This window comes from Globicephala melas, chromosome 19, assembly GCF_963455315.2.
Source record: "Globicephala melas chromosome 19, mGloMel1.2, whole genome shotgun sequence".
Classification (NCBI taxonomy): Eukaryota; Metazoa; Chordata; class Mammalia; order Artiodactyla; family Delphinidae; genus Globicephala; species Globicephala melas.
This window is the reverse complement of record NC_083332.1, coordinates 44,669,802-44,687,852: the sequence shown is the minus strand read 5'-3', so window position 1 is coordinate 44,687,852 and position 18,051 is coordinate 44,669,802. Positions and strand designations below refer to the sequence as shown.

Here is an 18,051-nt window from a genome sequence, read left to right as displayed (position 1 = left end):
GAAATTCCCTGAATATTTACCTCCTTAATACATCTCAGATCTACCCCTTTTTTCCATCTTCATTGATGCCGTGCTTGATCACTGCAGCAGCTTGCAACCTACATCTAAGCCTCATGTTCTCCTGGTCATTTTCCACACAGGCCCTAGACCTTTTCAAAATGCACATCTTCTCAAAAACCTTCATTATCATTAGAATAAAGTTATATTTCTCAGCCTGATATACTGAGAGGAGCCACCCCTGATTAATCACTCCAGCCCCGTGTCTGAGATTCAGCATTCTGGTTAATCCCCTTGTTAATGAATTAGAAGACCTATGGAACTTCACTGAGACCTTTTGCCTCTCTGACAAGGGAGCAGGCTAGCTCAGTGTTCCCCTGGAATCCTTTGCAACTCTAGCTTATAAGCATCTAGAATTCCTTTCTCTCACAATTCTCTGCTCTCAAACCACTCCTTAAAAAATACAAAACAAATATATTGAGCATATGCCCGACCAAAATCATACAACTAATAAGAGAGAGAATGGGGATTTGAACCCAGATTGCCCAGGACATTACCTCCTGCCTATTTGTTCACAATCAAACCAACTACTGATAATCCAAGATGAAGAATGTGGAAACAGACAAACATTCATTAAGTGCTTAATATTTATGAAGTGCTTTACATAAGGCATCTCACTTCTCCATTACAACACTGTCAAATTAGCAAACTGTAGATCTGAGAAGGTAGTGTGTACAAGGTCCCACAGCTAGTAAATGGGCTTGAATTTCCCCACCTCCACCTTATTACCTGATCCCTACCACCAATAAATAGCATTTTACAACTGAAGAAACAGGTCCAGCCCAGGGTCATACCTCTAATCAGAGGCAAAGTCAGAATTAGAATCCAGGTTTCCTGAATCTGCTTGGCTGGGCCGATGCTATTTTAGTCCCTGCTTTCTGGGAGAATCGTGGAACCCTGACTTGTACCCTAGTTATAACAATTTCCTGAAAACTAGCACTACTCCTGAAGGGCTAAACTGACCTCTAGAGTTTCAACTGTTGCTCCAGGCGGTCTTCTTTGGTAGCCCTCTGCTGATACTCTGCCGATGCTGTGCTGGTGTCCACCCTGTGGTGTAGTCCTCCCCTTCCCACTTTTCCAACAACCTCTGCTCTCACTGCATCCACAAAATTAGGCACTCTGTGTCAGCACAAACCCCATTTCCTCCTACCTCCTACAGTTTTCTCATCTTCAGTAATGAGCCCCCCCACTATCTGTCCGCCTAGCTCCAAAGGTCTTTCCTTATGGTTTAGCCAGGATCAAAGCCCCTCTGCCTGTTAGTTAGAAGTCCTGTTAGTTCTTTCCTAAGTGCAATCCATTTGACTCCTTCCCCCATTCTAGCCTTCCCTCCCTGGATGTCATCAGCGCAAGGATGGCAGGGTTGCTTTCTCAGGCTCTGTCTTTTTGGTTTGAATCAGGTTCAGGGTAATAGCCTCCCTGGTTACTTCTTTGGCCACGAATTAACTATTCCCATTTATTAAGGCATTCTCCCAAGAATGCTTTAGCTAAGATATATCCAGAATGTCTGGATGTGGTGACATATGAAGCATGTGTGGGATTAACTGGACCATCTGGCCAACACCAGGGCCCTGAGTGGAAAAAGAATCAGAAAAGATGCTACCTAGCAAGGTGGGATATCACCACCAGGGCCCTATGATGCTGAGCAGAGGGCTGAAAGAAGGGCAGGGATCTCAGACTGCCTTTACTCCATAACTGACAGGAGCAAAAGATATTTCCCAGAAAGGGAGTGGGAGGTAGGGTGTTTAGGCACAGAAAGAAGAAGGGCCAACAGCTAGAAATAGAGGAACATGAAGAACTGATGACATTTAGGGGAGAACTGACAGAACTTCCAAGGAATGATAGACATGAATCTATCACTCCCTTGCGTCACAGGACTGGAAAGGCCCTCAAAGCACTCAGGCAAAATTTCAATCCATTGTTTGAATAACATAAACATTTCTTCAAGGCGGTGGTATCCCTCTAGTTGAAGACTTTCAGCAACGGGAAATGCCTAACCACAGGAGATCAAGATCATGCGAAATTCAATTACAATACATTCATTTTCAATTCAACAAATATCTACTGAGTACCTACCATGCAACAGACACTACAGGCACTGGACTGTAAGTGTGAATAATATAGACACGGTCCCTGCTCTGTGGATCTTATAATCTAATATGGAAGACAGATACTCAAATACATAAGTAGAATGGGGGAAGTAGAGGGTGCTGCTCAAACACAAGGTGAGGTACCTCATATGGAGCCGGGCATCTGGCAAGGCTTCACTGAGGAGGCAGCGTCTAGGCTGGGGCTTGAAGAGTGTGAGGCATTAGCTGAGTGCAGGGTGGAGGGACCCACGTGAGAGAACAATTGCTTAGGGCTTCCCAGCTTCCAGAGAAGTTCAGAGTGTTGCAAGAAGGTGGAGTCCAGATCCTGAAGGGCCTTTAGATTGACACTGAGGAATGTGGGTTTAATTCCGAAGGCAATGGGAAGACTGGTGAAGGGTTTTAAGCAGAAGCGCCCTCTGACTACGCTGTGGGAGACGCTGCGGTACGGGGCGTGGCGTGAAGGAGGCCAGAATCCGGGATGAGAAGGCCTTGATGGCCCAAGGAAAATGACCAAAAACAAAGCGCTCCTCTATGACAAGACAGAAGCAAAAACAAAGGGATAAAGTTCAGAATGCGCCCCTTCCACTCTCAAGCCGGAGGTCTCCATCCTCTCTCACCTTTGCTGGGCAGCTCGCCCTCGGTTTGCCCTAACACCGCGGAGTGTGGGCGGGGAGACGACTCCACGCCCTTCTTTCCAGATAAGAAAACTGAGGCCCAGAGTCCCGGGGTGGGGACCGAGGTGAAAAGAGAATGGAAACGGCCTCCCAAAGGAGGCTGCCCGAAGTCACGCACAATCCTTCGAGGGTCCGGCGGCCTGCCCCATTACTCCGTCAGCCGTCCCCAACCAGTCGCCTTTGCTATAGAAACAGTCCTCCCGCCCTCCTCAGCGCCTCTGTTTTGTCAATGCACCCTGGGAAATGCAGTCTATCTCTCATTATCTGCCCGAGACATGAGCCCACTCCGCGTCCTTAAAGGACTACAAGTTCCAGAAGGCTGTACGAAAACACCGGCGGGCTCTCGGGGATTTGGTCTAGCAAGAGAGACAGAAGAACCCGCGGGCGGGGCCGAAGGGAGGGGAGATGTGCCCCCACAATGGGCGACCCCTGGGCGGGGCTCGGGTCTCTATTGGCTACGGAGGCACGGAGGAGGCGGGGTCAGCGGAATGAGGCGCGGAGCTGTTCGCCACTCCAGGTGCTGAGTCCGAGGGAGGCTCCGGAGCGAAGAGGAGCGGTCTCAGCCTTCTCTGCCGCCGCCGCCGCCGCCCCGCGTCGAGAGCCCTCCGCCTGGAAGCCGAAGCCGTGAGGAGCCCGGAGGAGCTGGATGCGCTGCCGGGCGCCGACCGCCCTTCCGCATCTCTGAGGTCGGTGCTGCTGGATTCGCTTTTGTTTTATTGAGGAAGGAATGAATTGAGGCGTTAGAGGGCCTGGGGAGTTGATGGGACCTCACCGCCCTCAAGACCATCTGTCCCGGAGAGCTGCTGACTGACCCCTCGTGGGCCTCCCTGTGGCCCCGGCACCTGAGGTCGGAGCAGCTTTGGTTAGTTTTTGTCTTATGGTGGAGGAGGCTCTTAAGCGTGAGGGGCGAGGGCTGGGGACCTACCCCACCATCTCTCTTGAGAGGGCGTTGAGAGCTTGGAGCCTCCCTCCGCCTGTGCCTGAAGTCGAGGCTGCTTGGATTATTGAGGATGGCAGGGAGTGTTCCGGGATGAAAGAATCGGAGGCAGGAGGACCCTTCCCCACACCTCGGCTGCTTGAGCTTACAAAGAGGGTCTGGATGTGATGGATGAAACCGCGGTACTCCTCCTCCTCCGCTCAGACCCTCCTGAGGAAGGGCTGTTTGGGGATGTCAGGAAGACCCTTCCTCGTACCCACCCCTCTCCCGAAGCCTAGGGTTTTGTGAAAAGGGGGGACGGGATGAAGATGGAGCCAGACGACTCTTTCCCCTCCCAGCTGGACCCGCCTAGGTTATGGGGGGGTAGGGGGAATGGGATGTGAGGGGCAAAGGCCGGGAGACCCCTCCCCACCCTGTTAGGAGTCGCCGGTACAGGAGAGCCCTGACGGATTCTCCGGGTCCTCTGCGATCTGGGCCCTGTGCCTAAGGTCGGGGTGGCCTGGGTGTGGGGTGTGCAATGGGGAAAAGTAAAAGGGATTGAAGAACCCCTCCCGACCTCTCCGCTCCCGGGCCTTATCGACTTGGCCCTCTAACTGGATCCAGGCCAGGGACCCTAAGTCGAGACGACCCTCCCCTCCCCGCCCCGCCCCACCCCGGAGACCCTGGCTGCTGAACCGCAGAGGGGAGCCAGACCTGGATGGGCACATGCTGGGCGGGACAGGCCTAGTCCCCCTCTCAAGCGCCCTGGAGCTCCAAGCAGACGCCCCCCGCGCCCATAGACCCTCGGGCTGTTCTGCTCGGCGCGGGGTGCGCTTCAGACCCCGCTGCCGAGACCTGTGTCCTGGCTATGCGGCGGCCGCTCCGGGCGCAGGGCTTTCGCGCGTGGCCCCGGCATCCGCGAGAGGACAAAGCCGCGGACGCCGCACTGGCGGGCCTGCGCCACTGGCTGGGCGGGGGGCGCGGCCAGGGGAGTGGGGGGTGGGGGAGGCTTCGGGCGCGGCGCGGGGAGCTTCTGCGGAAACGTGCCAGAAACCAGGCGGGAGACAAAGCGCGCTCGCTCCTCGCGGGCCCGCGCGAGTCGGGATGGAAAATCCCAAGGGAGGAGGCGGCTGCGCCGGGCAGGGCACTATGCCCCACACCCTTCTTCCCTGCACACCACCACCCTCGCCGGTCCAGCACCCAGGATGCCGTGTGTGCGATGGTAGCCAGGGTCCCTTCTGTGCGGCGTTCCAAGACCTGTGACCACGAGAACGTGGACAAGCCAGGGGCTCCGCCTCTCGAGGAGGGGCCCAGGGTTTAGGAGGCATGAGTGGGCCAGGGGCCGTAAGGGCATCCTGCCTGGACCCCCCAACCCTGCTCCATCAGCCGTGTTAGGTCAAATTTGGTTCCAGGATTCGAGTGTATTTGTATGTGTCACAGTGTGTTTACATGGGTGAGGGTGCAGGTCAGAGTGTGAGTGTGAATGTGTATGCCCGGGTGAGGTGCCAATGGGTGCTCCAGTGTTCATGTGTGTGTCCCTTGTGCATCTGGCCGGATGTGTGTGAAAAGAATCAATTACTGCTGGCCTTGGATGGGGGCGGGGGTGGGGCAGGGTAGTCACCCCTCCAACCCTCAAGCTGCAGTAATGACCTAGGGTCCCAGGGGATGCCCTCAGGGTGGAGGTAGCTTCAGATCATGTGCATGCGGTGTGGCGCAGAAAGTGGAATCTCACAAGTATGTGGAGCTCTCTTCAGCCCTTCTGGTGATTTGGGTCTGACCCTAATATCCTCACCAGGGTTCTGCCCTTCCCATCCCTCAGAAACCTTATCCTGCTGTAAAAGGCTGCCCTAAGGACCAGAATTCTGCCCCCCACCATCATGGGCTGACAAGTGGGGCTTGGGGAGCTCAACAGCAGAGGTGGGTGCAAGATTGTGTGGCAAGACAACTTTTGTCACTTTGGCCTCTATCTGGAAGGACCATGGGGCTGGAGTTGCTTGTCAGTGATGGTGACCTCTCAGTAATACCAGGTACACTCACGGAGAGGGCACGAACGTGACACAGATATATCACTATGGGTAGATATCCCAGGAGGATGAGGACAGCCCTCCCAGACCTGCCCACTCCCACCAAGTGACCTCAGTTTCATAGCACTTTGACAGCAAAGGTGCTGTCACCAGAGACTCCTTTCCTGTATGATGAGGGGCTAGACAGTGCCCAATGGAACCACAGGAAGAACAGTTACCAGAGCCACCATCCAGCCCAGCCCTGCCCGGTCCAGTCTCCACAAGTATCCACAGCGACCTCTGCTGGGCAGAAGTGAAACCAATTTGAAATTTGGCAACTAACACTCCCCCACGGTGTGAAAGCTCAAGGTGGGTGTGGGCATTGTTAGGTAAAAACCATTTAGGGGCTACTTGTCTGATTTTGGAGTCCTGAGTCGATGTTCTTGTCTGCAGTTCCTTCAAGCAATGGAACTGCCACTGTTCTTGCCTATATGGAAATATTTAAAGAGGGCCTAAAGACGTTTGTTCAAGTTTTCATCCAGTTGGGGGTGGGCATCAAATTTGTTTAAGAGAAAAAAGCATGAAAAACATTCATCAAGCTCAGGGAGATTTAAGTATATTTCCTCTTTTCCTCTCCTTCTTCAATTCCTTTCTCCTTTTTCTTCCTATTCTACTTTTATCCTCCCCTCTTCCTCATTATTAGTCAAAAACACATTTTTCAAACATATGCTTTCTTTTTCTCATCAACAATACGGCCCTGAAAATGCAGATATCAAGAGTCTATTTCTAAATGCAAAGAACTGGGAAACATTGGCTCCTCCAGGCCTAATGATGGGAGCAGGGGAGATGGATGAGATGTGCTCAGTCTTAAATGCCCACCTGATGACATGTGTCTCCTCTCCTGGTGTTGCTCTGAAGTGATTTCATGCAGCCACAAACTCTTTAGAGCTCCTTAAAGGAAAAGAGATATTTAAATACCTGGTATTGTTCTTACTTTGGCATCCATGTGATTTTCATTGAACTACATGACTCAGTATCATACAGTAAAAATAGGACTTAATCTCCTCCTTGCCTGTTTGGAAGGTGACTGCATATGCATGTTGTGTTCTGCACTGGAGAGTGAAAAGCTAAATTATCTCATAAATTGAACTACCTGCTTATCCTAATTAGAGAATGTTGCTTAACATCAGATACAGGCAATAACATTGTTTTTTAAAATTCATACATGAATCTCTGTCTTCTAAAGCCTTTCTTCATACTCATACATTATTACTTTCACTTGAGGTTAATCAAGAATGTTTAATCCTTGTACTGAAGCCAAACAAATTAAAAATCGGCAGATACAGGAAGTTGTGGGTAGTATTTCTGTTCTTCTTGGGCTCAGAAAAGAAAAAATCCTTGGAATTCATAGGAGAGAAGGAAAGGCCCTGAAGATTCGGTAACTCCTATGGATGGAGTTTCTGAGGAGAGGCTCCTCAGAATTTTCCAGGAGGGCTGGTTGTGTTGAAGAATCTCCGTATGCATTCAAGTGGTACACAGGCTGGGAATGAGACTGCGGCTTTTGGGATTCCTAAATCCCCACACTAATGCAGCCCTTCTGGGAAAATCCCCCAAGTGCTTCCTGCTCCCTCAGGCCGCCCAGCAGTCCCTAGGGTGTGGAGCTGTCCAAGGTTCTGGAGCACTGGCCCCAGCCCCGCCTAGTGGAAAGGGAGAATTTTAGGGCATGGAGCAGAAGCAAGCTCTGAGGACCACGGCCTCTGTGAGGATTTCCCCAAAGCTCATCACAGAATGGAACAGGAGAAAACATAGCTGTAGACGATCTACTGCATCACTTCGAATGAACCCATCAGCGATCCCTATTTAAAGAATTACAAGCTAATAATAAGAGGAAACATTTCTGAGTCAGGCTCTTCACATGTAAGGATGTATTTAATCCTCACAGTCCTTTGATGTGGGTGGTGGTGTTACTTCCACTTTCAAGATGAGGAAATGAAACTTTGAGAGGAAAGGGGTTTGTCCATGGTTATACAGGTCAGAAGGAGCAGCGTTTATGCTCCAGCCTGGATATCTTAGACTCCAGAGACTCCTCCTGACCACTATTTTTTTTCCCTACTGCTATTGTAGAAGAAAAATTGAAGTATTGTACTGTCTTCTGTGAGATTCTAACCAAATTTTAGAGTAATGGGATTGGGGACCAACTAAGATTCAGACATAAATCACAAGGAGTCCTTTCAAATTGAGCAAGGGTATTGCCACATACTTTACATCTTATCCTGACAAAGGGCTTGTTACCTGAACTTGATTACCAAAGAAGGGGAAAGGTGAGTGTATGACCCTCATGGCCAGTGGTCCAGGGTTTTTCCAGAGTGGAACAGTTTCACAGGAAGCCAAGCCTGCAAGAATAGAGAGAGAGGGGAAAAAAATGAGGATGTTGTTATTATTCAACAGAGTACATATAGAGCTAAAGAAACGGGCTTATCTTTATCTGCTAGCATCCTGTTCCAATGCTGAGGACACTTGGATATTCTTAAGAGGCTCCTTCAACCTATTCCCTCTCTCAGATTTTTCACAGCAAAGCTTCTAACACCAAAATAAAAGTTTTCACTGTTGTGAGCCTCAACTAATCTCAGGGAAACATCACATTTCCACACTCATGCCGTCACAACCAATGTTCCACCTTCATATGTGGCCACGGGAGTCCTAAAGGTGGCCAGGTTTGGAGCTTGATGTGCTTCAAGCCACATATTCTCCAGTCCTCCCAGGGTGGCAGTGTCAACTGCCCCAATCTTGCCACACACACACAGGGGGCCTGTGCCTGAGAACTCCCCATGCGGTTGCTATAGGTTTGGGTGTCTAAAGAGAGTAGAGAGAAATAGAATTGTGCTTTTTCTCCTCTCCCTAGACCTCAGTGTGCTTAACACCCAGGCTGGGGCATGGCCTTTTAAAAAACTGCTTCACATCATGCTGGGGCTCCAATCCATTTTGAGCAATTCCTTTCCCTTGTAGGTTGGGATTTTGCAAGGCTCTTGACGTATGGAGCAAAGATTGCTATTGCTTTTCCCGAGGGCATTTGGAGGCCAAGGACCAGCTCCCCATCTGGGTCCGCTCTGACTCATATGACTGCAGACAGATTTGATTGTTTTCTTATTTAGAGTCATTAATTAACTCTCCTCAGCATAAGAACAGCATGTAACAAGAGGGAGGCCCTTTGCGGGGGTCTCTAGGCAGTCATGCCTATAGCTGAGCACCAGCTCTTTTGCTAACAGGATCGGGAAATGGTTTCTAATCCTGGCTATTACCCTTCAGAAAGCTTAGATTGTCAGCACTTTAGGCTAATATGAGAAAGGAAATGAAAATGTAATTAATTGCTAAGGCTACTATAGTTATTCTGCAAAAACTGAGAGGCCCCAGGATCCCTCAAAGAACTGGATTTTCATTCATTCAACAAACATTTCTTGTTCCTGCAGTGTGCCAGACACAGAACTGGGCACAGGGAACACTACTCCAACTTGGGATAAGCACTGTCATACAAAAATTTTGACTGGAAAGAGGAAACAGCTGCAGAAACCCTGAAAACGGTGTGTGCTATAAGAGAAACTTAATAATCATAAGCCATCATCTCTTTTTTAACATGAGGAAAGAGGCTGAGGGAAGTTGAGGGTTGCCCAGTTAGCTGAGGATTAGAACCCAGGTTTTATAACTCCTAAGGTATGTTCTTTCCACTGTCCTAAACCGCTGCTATGTTTATTAAATTATCCAAAGGGCACATTTCCATTAACATAGGCTTTTATGATCCAATCCTAATGCAAAACCTAAAGTTGAAATAGAAACAGATGAAATAGGAAAAGAAGAATGCCTATTTATATCTGTTTCCAATATAATACCCATATGTGGCTATTGAGCACTTGAGATATGACTAGTCTGAACTGAGATGTGCTGTACGTATAAAATATACACCAGATTTTGAAAAATTAGTATGAAAAATAGCTCATTAATAATGTTTTGGATAAAATAAAATAACATTTTGGATACATTAGGTTAAATAAACAATATTATTAAAATTAATTTCACTTGTTTATCTTTACTTAGCTGCTCTTGTTATCAGAGGGGGCTTATAGAATCTTACAAGACAGGGGCAAGAGGAAGGAGAACAATTTTCAGATAAATCAAACAAAAGATTTACTACTAGTTAAAACATGATTGAAAACACTTGTAAGTATAAGCTCATGAATTACCTTGATGTGGGCCAAATTTTTTTGCAAATAAGGATACTGAGGAAAGATTTCAAGCCATTTATATAAGCATATGATGAATAAATAAGCTAACTGAATTATGCACAGGTCTTGACCTCTGCTAATGAGTTGAGGAAGAGGATGATTAGAGGGTACTTAAAACAGATGACCCAAGAGCTCTAAGTCTCTTGGACTCCACGATTCCTCGGGGAAATGAGAGCCTTGTGCTTTAGGAGAAAGATGCTGGATAGGAGTTGGACATACACGAGGTCAAAGCCACTCTGCCACCCATTGGCCTTGATCAAGTTATGCAGTCTTGAGCACTCAAAAAATGGTAGCTATGACTAAATGGGATTTCAGGTGTTCTTTAATAGAAAAGTTTCTGTTCAGAATCTCCACGGTCTTCTCTACAATTCTACTGTCTCACCCCCCATCTTTGCTTGTTCCCTGAGGAGGCTTAAAGGACAGTTGCATTTGATTGTGTCTACACCAAAACGTAGGGTCTCAGTAACTTTGGGCACACCTCAGCATCTTTCATGTTCTCCTCTGTCCCATCAACACACGTGAGGTTCTTTCTCTGGGACGATGAGGCAAGCAGCAAAACAGGCATCATTCTGTCATGTTTATCCTGAAGTTCTGCATTCTCATCTTGGTGTTTAGAGCACTTTACATGCAGTTTTACTTTAAAAATAAAGGGACATAAATAAAGAAACCATAGCCCCAGGAGAACGTGGCCATGGTCTCTTTACTGCACAGCTCTGAGGGAGCACATCATTGCTATTCTTGACCATCTTTTTTCCAAAAGTTTGCCTTCTAGATCAAAGAAATACATGTTAAGCTCAGTGAAGACTTATGTTAACAGAGCATGTTGAAACCAAACTCCTTTCTAGAGACTAGTCCCACAGGAAGTGCAGAAATCCCTGGAAGTGCTTTAGAAGGAGAGAAACATGGTCAGATATCCTGGGTCAGTGTGGTGGGTGAGTTGAAGTGGGGAAGAGCCTGGAGGTGGGATGGCCCCTGGTTCTGCTGAGAGGCCCCTGACTTCCAGGGACTTAAGTACAGGGCTAGGTTATTTGGGGATAGATTCTGGTCTTGAAATGCATTTTTCCCACCCATTCGCTCTTTTTTTAAAAAATAAATTTATTTATGGCTGCATTGGGTCTTCGTTGCTGCACACGGGCTTTCTCTAATTGCGTTGAGTGGGGGCTACTCTTTGTTGCGGTGCGTGGGCTTCTTATTGCGGTGGCTTCTCTCGTTGTGGAGAGCCGGCTCTAGGCGCACGGGCTTCAGTAGTTATGGCTCGTGGGCTCTAGAGCGCAGGCTCAGTAGTTGTGGCACACGGGCTTAGTTGCTCCGTGGCATGTGGGATCTTCCTGGACCAGGGCTCGAACCCGTGTCCCCTGCGTTGGCAGGGGGATTCTTAACCACTGAGCCACTAGGGAAGTCCCCAATCCATTCTTTTTTTTTTTTTTTTTTTGCTGTACGCGGGCCTCTCACTGTTGTAGCCTCTCCCATTGCGGAGCATAGGCTCCGGACGCGCAGGCTCAGCGGCCATGGCTCACGGGCCCAGCCGCTCCGCGGCATGTGGGATCTTCCCAGACCGGGGCACGAACCTGTGTCCCCTGCATCGGCAGGTGGACTCTCAACCACTGCGCCACCAGGGAAGCCCCATTCACTCTTTTGTTCACTCAACAGATACTGAATGGTACATAGCTAGGGTGGCGGTGTTTTGAGAAACCTTGCTCCAGAGGACCCCAGGGTCTGGCTGGGTAGAGGAGCAATGCCCACGTGAAGGGTAAACCAAGGAAGACGGGCTGATGTAATAACAGGAGGCCTATTAAGGTGGGTTGGCTATGGCGGTGGGAAAGCTGTTGATCCCAACCAGATAGAATTGACTCTGAATCTCAGCTTCATCACCAAATGTGTGGCCTTGGGCAAGTGCTTTAACCTTTCTGAGTTTCATTTTCCTCATCCGGGACAATTAAATCTACTTTTCCTGGGTTGTTATGGCCTTACATGGCAACATATAAAGAAAATTCTTAGGATTAATACTAGCTCTCCTTTACTGAGTGCTTACAGTGCACCAGGCATTGTGCTCAGCCCTTTATATGCATAAAAGAGCTACTGTTATTATCCCTATTTTATAGCTGAGGAAAGCAATGCCCAGGAACTTCAGGTAACTTGCCCAAGGTCACACAAGCAGTAAGAGGTGGGCAAGCTGACTGCAGAGCCTGCTCTTAACCACTGTGATTACTGCCTCATGGTTCAAGATCAGCAGGAACCCAATAACTTCTTTTGAAGGAGGGCAAGGTGATTTGTGGGTCAGCTTGTAGAGAGGTCTTCTGCTTGGTCTTCAAGGGTGTGTACAGGGCTTCCCTGGTGGTGCAGTGGTTAAGAATCCTCCTGCCAACGCAGGGGACAATCCCTGGTCCAGGAAGATCCCACATGCCGCGGAGCAACTAAGCCCATGCGCCACAACTACTAAGCCTGCGCTCTAGAGCCCATGCTCTGCAACAAGAGAAGCCACCACAAGGAGAAGCCTGCGCACCGCAATGAAGGGTAGCCCCTGATCGCTGCAACTAGAGAAAGCCCGGGGAACAGCAATGAAGACCCAACACAGCCAAAAATAAAAACAAACAAATTTATAAAGAAAAAAAAGGTGGGTACAATATGAAGAGGCTCTGAAGGGTCAGTAGGGTGGGGAGGGAAGGCAGGGAAAAGTCGTGACCAAATGAACAAGGCTGGGTATGCCAGTGGTGTATTCTGGGGACCCTGAAATGGAGAAGAGAGTTTCAGTAGGAAATAGATGTTTGGTAAGAACGGTTTAGAAAACCTGTGGCTAACAATTTTTGGCCAAAAAAAAGTTCATATGCAAAGAAAGGAATGTAAAATCTGAAACTACCAATTTGAGGTATCTCACTGAATTGGGGCATTTTGTTGCCATGTGGAACGTGCTCATCAAGCATACCCAAAGCCAGAGCTTGTGGAGGGCGTGGCCAGACAGCACAGCCATCCAGCATTCCTACCAGTGCTCTTTGCTCTTTAGAGAACATGCATGGACTTTTCTCTCATTTGGTCTTCACAAAAGCTCTAGGCAGGAGAAGGCTGGGAACTCTGCTACGAGGATGGCTGCCTGTGTCAAGCGGCAGGCAGCACGAGTTGTCAAGAGGCACAGATGCCAAGCACAGCCGCAGTGCCCAAATCCAGGCAAAAAGCTTAGGAGGGCTTTTTCTGTGAGGGAGGAGGCAGAGGCTTGCTCCTGGACTGAAACCTTTTCTCTGTGCTCCAGGAGGCAGGCAGTGTTATCCTTTGGTCTGTGATTCTCCAGCAATGTCCCTGAGTGGCTGCCTCCCAGAGTGGCTGCTGTGAGGGCCTGAGTCAGGGTCACTGCAAATCCCACAGCCCATTCCGGATGCAGCACCTATCAATCAGTGACCCCCGCCCCCCGTGCAGAGAGCTTGTTTCACAAAAGGGGATTTTTCTGGACTTGCCATCTTGAGTTTGTTCTGCAGACTGCAGGGACTAGAAACCAAACCCCAGTCTTCTTAGTCCGATTAGAAGGAAAATCTATCTTTTCTCAGGGCTGCAGTCACCACTGACCACCAGATTTCTCTCCATGGCTACACTTCTAATAACAATGGAAAGTAAAGGCAAGAAGGGAGAGGGACACAGATGCAGCACTTCTTCCAAGAGGCACCTGCAGTTCTGTGAAGGATGTGAGGCAGTGGGGAGGTAATATTCACAGCTCTGCAAGAGTCCCTTGATGAGTGAAGGGGGAGTTTTGATGTGCAAGATGATAGAAGATGAAAGAGACCATGGTGCTGCCCTGCATTTTCTTTGGAAAGTCATGCGAGGGTTCCAGATGCCCTCCACAGTTCTGGAAGGATAAACTTGCCACGTGTTGGCAAGGCCACGCAGATTTTGACAAGTTGTCCAGGGATAAGTCCCTAGTGATTATAAACATAACACTAATGAGGAATGACAAACACTTGTCTTGGTAATGGAATGTTAAGGGCTCATCTGGTCATTGACCCCAGTAATGATTAATGTGTGTCCACACTCACCGAATGCGACGGAGTGGAATGGTGACTTCTGAAGAATAAAATCAAATTGAGAAATCAGAATAATAATGAAGGCATGGATGTTTGGAATGGTTGGGCACCGGCAAGTAGAGCTGTGGTTACTTCAGAGCAGCTTTCCCGCCAGGTCTCTTTTACCAGATGATTCTGACCCCAAGGCTCTGACACGCCAATTCTTAGACAGTCCCAGCACAGCATGTGGCACCTACTCTGTGTTAAGCCCTGCACCAACCACTGGAGAGACAAGAGTGAATGAGACACAGTCCCTGTCCTTAGGGGGTTAGCCAAGTCTAAAACAGAACATGGAGCACAGAGTAGGAAATGTGAAAATGAACATGGCCACTTCATGTTGTTTCCTTATAAGTGCTGCCTCACCTGTAGCCGCAGCAGGTGAGCCAAATTGGGATCTTAGAAATATTGCCAACCTTATCTCATGTCAAATCTGAGCAGCTGTGATTCCAGCTACTGATGCTGGGGTAGCAGAGTAAGGGCAATGGAAGCAGAGGCTGGTGTATTTCAGAAACTTGTTGCATACATTTGGTGAAAATGTTTTTCCTTTACATGTTTCGTTTGCAAGACCCACTCCTGAGACCCTTTGCCTGCAATTAGAGCACACTGCCACAAGGGGCACCATGAAGCAGTGTGGCCCAAGCAGCTATGCTCCTCACAGGCATAGTATGCTAAGCAAAGTATAGTTTTTCAGTTATTAACCTTCAGAAGAACATAATTTTTAATTAATCAACCATAGAAGGATTGCACATTTAATAGGGCCAAGCCATGGTAACCTATGTATAGTGAGTGGACAGTTGTGAATTCATCAACATTCATCTAACAAAATTCATGTGTGCCTACTGTATACAAAGAACAGTACAAAGTCCCTGCCCTTAGGTACTCACTCCTGTCAGGAGGACACACACAGACAGACAATTCCAGTGCAGCAAGATAAATTGTATGACGGAGGGATGAACAGAGAGCACTGGAAACACAGAAGAGGAACGACTAACTCTAACAGGGGGAATTACATACACACACACACACACACACACACACACACACACACACACTTGCATGTGTTAGGTCTGGACATTAACATCTGAGTCAGAGGGTTTATACCAACTCATATAGAAGAAGAAAAGCATATGGGTCAAAATATTTTGAAACACTCTAAGGAATTGGAATCAGCCTGTTGAGTGACCTTGGATATGTCATCTACATCTCTGGACCTCAGTTTCCTCATCTGGTGCTTCAAGGGCTTGACAGTAGCCATCATGACCATGTGGGTCTGGAACAGGAGGGAGATTAGAGAGATGACCTTGACTCCAGTGGCCAGGCGTGGCTTTGTCCCAGCCCCAAGGTCTCCTTGACACCTGCTTGTCTGGACCCTGATGATGTTACCTCTTGATTCTGGCTTAGATGTTCCAAGGCTTCCCAGAGGATCAGCTGAGGTGCTGGTCCCCAAGGAAATTGGTGTTTGTGAGGTGTCAGCCTTTGGTGTCTGGTGGATATGGTCTGGCTCTCCTGAGTAGCTATTTGGCCCACCACCCTCCCCAGAAGCCAGGCTGGCCCTGTCAAAGCTCTGACCACTGCATGCACTGCCCCTTCTCGCCAGCTTCTCACTGCTCCTTCTGACCTGTGGCCACTCTTAGGAAAACCTTGGCCCTGTCAGGCAGAGGATCACTGGCAGCAGCACAGCCCCACCTCTGCCTCTCAGGCCCTACAAAAGATGAAGGCTTGTGATAGTCATTTCCCAATATAAACATGTATCAAATCATCACACTGTTCACCTTAAACCTACACATGTTCTATGTGATTATTACCTCTATAAAGCTGGAAAAAGCAAAAAAAAAAAAAAGACAACAATGAAGCTCCACCTGGCCTGTCTCCCTCTGGAGACCTTCCTAGGCCTTGGCAGGTTGTCCTCCCCAAGCAGCCCCACCCTGCCTTTCCCAGGCCCCAACCCTCCCCTCTCTGTGGCTGTGGCATTGCCCTCCCCAGAACTGGCACCTCTGTGTTAGGGGATACAGAGGAGCAACTATCTTGCATAACTGAAAAAAATGCCAGAGGTGCTTAAATTAAAATAAGTCATTTAAAGCTGTTAATTGCCCCACAGAGAGAGTTTTAATATAAAATACATGGGAGCAATACCTGGTTAAGACAGTAGACAAACGGAGGCCCTGAGAAAACCCTCACTGAAGTTCCATTTACAGGTCTTAAAAAGCATACACAGGGACTTCCCTGGTGGCACAGTGGTTAAGAATCCGCCTGCCAAGGCAGCAGACATGGGTTCGAGCCCTGGCCTGGGAAGATCCCACATGCCACAGAGCAACTAAGTCTGTGCGCCACAACTACTGAGCCCATGTGCCACAACTACTGAGCCCGCGCGCCTAGAGCCCGTGCTCTGCAACAAGAGAAGCCACCGCAATGAGAAGCCCATGCACTGCAACAAAGAGTAGCCCCCGCTCGCTGCAACTAGAGAAAGCCCGCACGCAGCAATGAAGACCCAACACAGCCAATAAATAAATAAATAAATAAGCATATACACACACACGCATGCGCGCGCACACATATTTTTTTGGCCATGCTGCTCTGCATGTGGGATCTTAGTTCCCCAACCAGGGATTGAACCTGTGCCCCCTGCAGTGGAAGTGCAGAGTCCTAACCACTGGGCCGCCAGGGAGTTTCAAAAAAAGCATATTTAAAAATAATTTATGTGCCCACCATATTGCAAATCAACTATACTTCAATTAAAAAAAAAAGAATATAAAAAAAATTTATGTGCCCAGGAATTTTCACGCCTGAGACTGACAGTCCCTGAACTACCTGTCTAGGCCAGAACCAGGACCCTGCCAGCTCAGGCCCACCACCCCCCACCCACCCTCACTCTGGTCCCTCAGCCCTGAGACACTCTCTCTGCAGAGAGCTTATCCCTGCCACCTGGGCCGGGTCTGCTTAGGCCAGTTTCCTCAATCAAAGGCCAACAGGCACTTCCTGGGCCTTCCATGGGCAGTGGTAATGACAATTCCTGCCTTCCCCCATCACCATCGCCACACACACACACCCTCTGGCTAGAGTCTAGATGGTCCCTCCATCTCGCAGGAAGCATGAGACACCTCCTTTCCCTGAGTGAGCAAACAAAGAAATCAACAGAGGGCCTTTAAAGCCATTCTGCAGAGGATGTCACCTCCTGGGGATGAGAAGGGCCAGGCTGAGATAAGCAGAGCTGCTTACAAACCCGAACACAGAGACAAATTAAGACCTTTATTGGAGGCAATAAAATGCAGACCAGTGGAGGGAGAAACAAGATGTCTCCCTTCCTAATCACTGCAGAAGGTAAAAGAAATCACCAGTTATGGCTCAAAAGAAAGGAAATGCAGAAAACACAAAACAAGATGACAAGAGGCCACCCGAAATGATTAGGACAATAAACGTAAGCATTTACCATCCCCTTGTTAGAAGACAAAGGTTCCCAGATTAAATTAATACAAGAGACTCACCTAAAATAAAATGATTCCAGGGTAGACAAAGCTATACTAGGTAAATGCAAACAAAAGAAAAAGCGTGAGTGGCTCTGTCAGACAAAGCACAATATAAGGCAATAAGCAGCGTCAAGCAGGATAAAAAGGGTAATTTTATATTCATAGGAGCATTTGTGAAAGCATAAGTGTTCTGAACATTTGTACACTCAGTATTTTAGCATCAAAATACTTGAGGCAAAACCCATTACCATTAAAAATACAAGATGAAGACAGCTGTGGGCATAAATTTACACACTACTCTCAGTACCTGACGTTAAGTAGCCAAAATATATACAACAGAAAGCAGTAATATAATGAAGACGATTGAATTAAAAGGTGGGTGCTGAACTCTGTACCATTCTGAATGATGTTTGCCATATTTTAAAAGACCAATCCTAGATCGATGCTTATAGTATAAATGTTAAATTGTGTGCAAATTTATAAATACAGTATAATTGCAATTTAAAAAACTCTAAACCACTGAAAAC

The 18,051-nt window shown here is 48.2% G+C and overlaps 2 protein-coding genes across 5 annotated transcripts in view; one reads left to right on the top strand and one right to left on the bottom strand.

Moving 5' to 3' along the window:
- Positions 1 to 18,051, bottom strand: part of ZFP90 (ZFP90 zinc finger protein) — a 152,896-nt gene that overhangs the window by 97,955 nt on the left and 36,890 nt on the right. For both annotated transcript variants that reach the window (XM_070044316.1, XM_060289524.1), the window contains exons 5-7: positions 8,030 to 8,130; positions 6,617 to 6,688; positions 2,289 to 3,523 (exon numbers count right to left, since the gene is read on the bottom strand). The gene's annotated coding sequence lies outside the window, so the exon portion shown is untranslated. The remainder of the gene's footprint in view (positions 1 to 2,288; positions 3,524 to 6,616; positions 6,689 to 8,029; positions 8,131 to 18,051) is intronic.
- SMPD3 (sphingomyelin phosphodiesterase 3) overlaps positions 3,318 to 18,051 on the top strand; it is an 82,110-nt gene continuing 67,376 nt past the window's right edge. For 2 of the 3 annotated variants that reach the window (XM_060289523.1, XM_060289521.1), the window contains exon 1: positions 3,318 to 3,504. The gene's annotated coding sequence lies outside the window, so the exon portion shown is untranslated. The remainder of the gene's footprint in view (positions 3,505 to 18,051) is intronic. The other variant, XM_030863567.2, reaches the window with a different exon arrangement.